At 39.9% G+C, this 5,000-nt stretch overlaps 5 non-coding genes and 4 pseudogenes across 5 annotated transcripts in view; all 9 read right to left on the reverse strand.

Moving 5' to 3' along the window:
* Positions 1 to 393: 393 nt before the first annotated feature.
* LOC113088118 (uncharacterized) lies at positions 394 to 510 on the reverse strand (annotated as a pseudogene).
* Positions 511 to 868: 358 nt separating this feature from the next.
* On the reverse strand, positions 869 to 985 carry LOC113088111 (uncharacterized; annotated as a pseudogene).
* Positions 986 to 1,349: 364 nt separating this feature from the next.
* LOC113088114 (uncharacterized) lies at positions 1,350 to 1,465 on the reverse strand (annotated as a pseudogene).
* Positions 1,466 to 1,834: 369 nt separating this feature from the next.
* On the reverse strand, positions 1,835 to 1,952 carry LOC113088106 (5S ribosomal RNA). Its single transcript, XR_003285812.1, has one exon. It is a non-coding gene; the product is annotated as a 5S ribosomal RNA (ribosomal RNA).
* Positions 1,953 to 2,319: 367 nt separating this feature from the next.
* On the reverse strand, positions 2,320 to 2,436 carry LOC113088115 (uncharacterized; annotated as a pseudogene).
* Positions 2,437 to 2,942: 506 nt separating this feature from the next.
* Positions 2,943 to 3,061, reverse strand: LOC113088085 (5S ribosomal RNA). Its single transcript, XR_003285793.1, has one exon. It is a non-coding gene; the product is annotated as a 5S ribosomal RNA (ribosomal RNA).
* Positions 3,062 to 3,421: 360 nt separating this feature from the next.
* On the reverse strand, positions 3,422 to 3,540 carry LOC113088097 (5S ribosomal RNA). Its single transcript, XR_003285804.1, has one exon. It is a non-coding gene; the product is annotated as a 5S ribosomal RNA (ribosomal RNA).
* A 371-nt stretch (positions 3,541 to 3,911) lies between these two features.
* Positions 3,912 to 4,030, reverse strand: LOC113088099 (5S ribosomal RNA). Its single transcript, XR_003285806.1, has one exon. It is a non-coding gene; the product is annotated as a 5S ribosomal RNA (ribosomal RNA).
* A 932-nt stretch (positions 4,031 to 4,962) lies between these two features.
* Positions 4,963 to 5,000, reverse strand: part of LOC113088101 (5S ribosomal RNA) — a 118-nt gene continuing 80 nt past the window's right edge. Inside the window, exon 1 of the ribosomal RNA XR_003285808.1 lies at positions 4,963 to 5,000. This exon is cut by the window's right edge and continues 80 nt beyond it. This is a non-coding gene — a ribosomal RNA (5S ribosomal RNA).

Below are 5,000 nucleotides of genomic sequence, written 5' to 3' on the forward strand. Positions count from 1 at the left end.
TCATCCAAGTACTAACCAGACCTAAACCTGCTAAGATTCAGATATCGGGCATTGAACTTTTTTTTTTTTTTTTTTTTGCAAGATTATTATATAAATCGTGAAATTTTTCCAAAAAGTTTAAAGCACCTGGTATTCCAGGCAGTCTCCAATCCATGTACTGACCAGGCCCAAACCTGCTAATATTCAGAGATCGGGCATTGACTCTTTTTTTTCTTTTTTTTTTTTTGCAAGATTATTATATAGAATCGTAAATTTTCCAAAAAGTTTAAAGCACCTGGTATTCCCAGGCAGTCTCCAAACCATGTACTAACCAGGCCCAACCTGCTAATATTCAGAGATGGGCATTGACTTTATTTTTGGCAAAATTATTATATACTAGTGAAAAGTTTCCAAAACTTACAGCACCTGGTATTCCCAGGCGGTCTCCACCAGAAGTCTAACCAGGCCCAAACCTGCTTAGCTTCCGAGAGCAGACGAGATCGGGCTAGCCAGGTTGGTATGGCCGTAAGCGAAGACTGCTGCAAAGAGAGGCTATTTAAGACCAGCCCATCTAACACCAGTACATTATATAAGTAGGAAAGAAAACCCAAAAGCTTAAAGCACCTGGTATTCCTAGGCAGTCTCTCATCCAAGTACTAACCAGACCTAAACCTGCTAAGATTCAGATATCGGGCATTGACTCTTTTTTTTTTTTTGCAAGATTATTATATAAATCGTGAAATTTTTCCAAAAAGTTTAAGCACCTTGGTATTCCCAGGCAGTCTCCAAACATGTACTAACCAGGCCCAAACCTGCTAATATTCAGAGATCGGGCATTGACTCTATTTTTGGCAAAATTTATTATATACTAAGTGAAAAGTTTCCAAAAAGCTTACAGCACCTGGTATTCCCAGGCGGTCTCCCATCCAAGTACTAACCAGGCCCAAACCTGCTTAGCTTCCGAAGCAGACGAGATCGGGCATAGCAGGTTGGTATGGCCGTAAGCGAAGACTGCTGCAAAGAGAGGGCTATTTAAAGACCAGCCAATCTAATCGCCAGTACATTATATATAGTAGGAAAGAAAACCCAAAAGCTAAAGCACCTGGTATTCCTAGGCAGTCTCTCATCCAAGTACTAACCAGACCTAAACCTGCTAAGATTTCAGATATCGGGCATCTGACTTTTTTTTTTTTTTTTTTTTGCAAGATTATTATATAAATCGTGAATTTTCCAAAAGTTTAAAGCACCTGGTATTCCCAGGCAGTCTCCAATCCATGTACTAACCAGGCCAAACCTGCTAATATTCAGAATCGGGCATTGACTCTATTTTTTGGCAAAATTATTATATACTAAGTGAAAAGTTTCCAAAAAGCTTACAGCACCTGGTATTCCAGGCGTCTCCATCCAAGTACTAACCAGGCCCAAACCTGCTTAGCTTCCGAGAGCAGACGAGATCGGGCATAGCCAGGTTGGTATGGCCGTTAGCGAAGACTGCTGCAAAGAGAGGGCTATTTAAAAGACTCAGCCAATCTAATCGCAGTAAACATATAATAAGTAGGAAAGAAAACCCAAAAGCTTAAAGCACCTGGTATTCCTAGGCAGTCTCTCATCCAAGTACTAACCAGACCTAAACCTGCTAAGATTCAGAGATCGGGCATTGACTCTTTTTTTTTTTTTTTTTTTTGCAAGATTTATTAATAAATCGTGAAATTTTCCAAAAAGTTAAAGCACCTGGTATTCCCAGGCAGTCTCCAAACCATGTACTAACCAGGCCCAAACCTGCTAATATTCAGAATCGGGCATTGACTCTATTTTTTGGCAAAATTATTATATACTAAGTGAAAAGTTTCCAAAAAGCTTACAGCACCTGGTATTCCCAGGCGGTCTCCCATCCAAGTACTAACCAGGCCAAACCTGCTTAGCTTCCGAGAGCAGACGAGATCGGGCATAGCCAGGTTGGTATGGCCGTAAGCGAAGACTGCTGCAAAGAGAGGGCTATTTAAAGACCAGCCCATCTAATCGCCAGTACATTATATAAGTAGGAAAGAAAACCCAAAAGCTTAAAGCACCTGGTATTCCTAGGCAGTCTCTCATCCAAGTACTAACCAGACCTAAACCTGCTAAGATTCAGAGATCGGGCATGACTTTTTTTTTTTTTTTTTTTTTTGCAAATTATATTATATAATCGTGAAATTTTCCAAAAAGTTTAAAGCACCTGGTATTCCCAGGCAGTCTCCAAACCATGTACTAACCAGGCCCAAACCTGCTAATATTCAGAGATCGGGCATTGACTCTATTTTTTGGCAAAATTATTATATACTAAGTGAAAAGTTTCCAAAAAGCTTACAGCACCTGGTATTCCCAGGCGGTCTCCCATCCAAGTACTAACCAGGCCCAAACTGCTTAGCTTCCGAGAGCAGACGAGATCGGGCATAGCCAGGTTGGTATGGCGTAAGCGAAGACTGCTGCAAAGAGAGGGCTATTAAAGACCGCCCATCTAATCGCCAGTACATTATATAAGTAGGAAAGAAAACCAAAAGCTTAAAGCACTGGTATTCCTAGGCAGTCTCTCATCAAGTACTAACCAGACCTAAACCTGCTAAGATTCAGAGATCGGGCATTGACTTTTTTTTTTTTTTTTTTGCAAGATTATTATATAAAAGTCGTGAAATTTTCCAAAAAGTTTAAAGCACCTGGTATTCCAGGCAGTCTCCAAACCATGTACTAACCAGGCCCAAACCTGCTAATATTCAGAGATCGGGCATTGACTCTTTTTTTTTTTTTTTTTTTTTTTGCAAGATTATATATAAATCGTGAAATTTTCCAAAAGTTAAAGCACCTGGTATTCCCAGGCAGTCTCCAAACCATGTACTAACCAGGCCCAAACCTGCTAATATTCAGAGATCGGGCATTGACTCTATTTTTTGGCAAAATTATTATATACTAAGTGAAAGTTTCCAAAAAGCTTACAGCACCTGGTATTCCCAGGCGGTCTCCCATCCAAGTACTAACCAGGCCCAAACCTGCTTAGCTTCCGAGAGCAGACGAGATCGGGCATAGCCAGGTTGGTATGGCCGTAAGCGAAGACTGCTGCAAAGAGAGGGCTATTTAAAGACCAGCCCATCTAATCACCAGTACATTATATAAGTAGGAAAGAAAACCCAAAAGCTTAAAGCACCTGGTATTCCTAGGCAGTCTCTCATCCAAGTACTAACCAGACCTAAACCTGCTAAGATTCAGATATCGGGCATTGACTTTTTTTTTTTTTTGCAAGATTATTATATAAATCGTGAAATTTTCCAAAAAGTTTAAAGCACCTGGTATTCCCAGGCAGTCTCCAAACCATGTACTAACCAGGCCCAAACCTGCTAATATTCAGAGATCAGGCATTGACTCTATTTTTTGGCAAAATTATTATATACTAAGTGAAAAGTTTCCAAAAAGCTTACAGCACCTGGTATTCCCAGGCGGTCTCCCATCCAAGTACTAACCAGGCCCAAACCTGCTTAGCTTCCGAGAGCAGACGAGATCGGGCATAGCCAGGTTGGTATGGCCGTAAGCGAAGACTGCTGCAAAGAGAGGGCTATTTAAAGACCATCCCATCTAATCGCCAGTACATTATATAAGTAGGAAAGAAAACCCAAAAGCTTAAAGCACCTGGTATTCCTAGGCAGTCTCTCATCCAAGTACTAACCAGACCTAAACCTGCTAAGATTCAGATATCGGGCATTGACTTTTTTTTTTTTTTTTTTTTTTTTTGCAAGATTATTATATAAATCGTGAAATTTTCCAAAAAGTTTAAAGCACCTGGTATTCCCAGGCAGTCTCCAAACCATGTACTAACCAGGCCCAAACCTGCTAATATTCAGAGATCGGGCATTGACTCTATTTTTTGGCAAAATTATTATATACTAAGTGAAAAGTTTCCAAAAAGCTTACAGCACCTGGTATTCCCAGGCGGTCTCCCATCCAAGTACTAACCAGGCCCAAACCTGCTTAGCTTCCGAGAGCAGACGAGATCGGGCATAGCCAGGTTGGTATGGCCATAAGCGAAGACTGCTGCAAAGAGAGGGCTATTTAAAGACCAGCCCATCTAATCACCAGTATATTAATATAAGTAGCAAAGGAAAACCCAAAAGCTTAAAGCAACCTGGTATTCCTAGGCAGTCTCTCATCCAAGTACTAACCAGACCTAAACCTGCTAAGATTCAGATATCGGGCATTGACTTTTTTTTTTTTTTTTTTTGCAAGATTATTATATAAATCGTGAAATTTTCCAAAAGTTTAAAGCACCTGGTATTCCCAGGCAGTCTCCTATCCATGTACTAACCAGGCCCAAACCTGCTAATATTCAGAGATCGGGCATTGACTCTATTTTTTGGCTAAAATTATTATATACAAGTGAAAAGTTTCAAAAAGCTTAAAGCACCTGGTATTCCTAGGCAGTCTCTCATCCAAGTACTAACCAGACCTAAACCTGGTAAAGATTCAGAGATCGGGCATTGACTCATTTTTTTTTTTTTTTTTTTGGCAAGATTATTATATAAATCGTGAAATTTTCCAAAAAGTTTAAAGCACCTGGTATTCCCAGGCAGTCTCCAATCCATGTACTAACCAGGCCCCAAACCTGCTAATATTCAGAGATCGGGCATTGACTCTATTTTTTGGCTAAATTATTATATACAAAGTGAAAAGTTTCAAAAAAGCTTAAAGCACCTGGTATTCCTAGGCAGTCTCTCATCCAAGTACTAACCAGACCTAAACCTGGTAAGATTCAGAGATCGGGCATTGACTTTTTTTTTTTTTTTTTGCAAGATTATTATATAAATCGTGAAATTTTCCAAAAAGTTTAAAGCACCTGGTATTCCCAGGCAGTCTCCAAACCATGTACTAACCAGGCCCAAACCTGCTAATATTCAGAGATCGGGCATTGACTCTATTTTTTGGCAAAATTATTATATACTAAGTGAAAAGTTTCCAAAAAGCTTACAGCACCTGGTATTCCCAGGCGGTCTCCCATC

The sequence above is a fragment of the Carassius auratus genome, unplaced genomic scaffold (genome assembly GCF_003368295.1).
Source record: "Carassius auratus strain Wakin unplaced genomic scaffold, ASM336829v1 scaf_tig00045762, whole genome shotgun sequence".
Classification (NCBI taxonomy): Eukaryota; Metazoa; Chordata; class Actinopteri; order Cypriniformes; family Cyprinidae; genus Carassius; species Carassius auratus.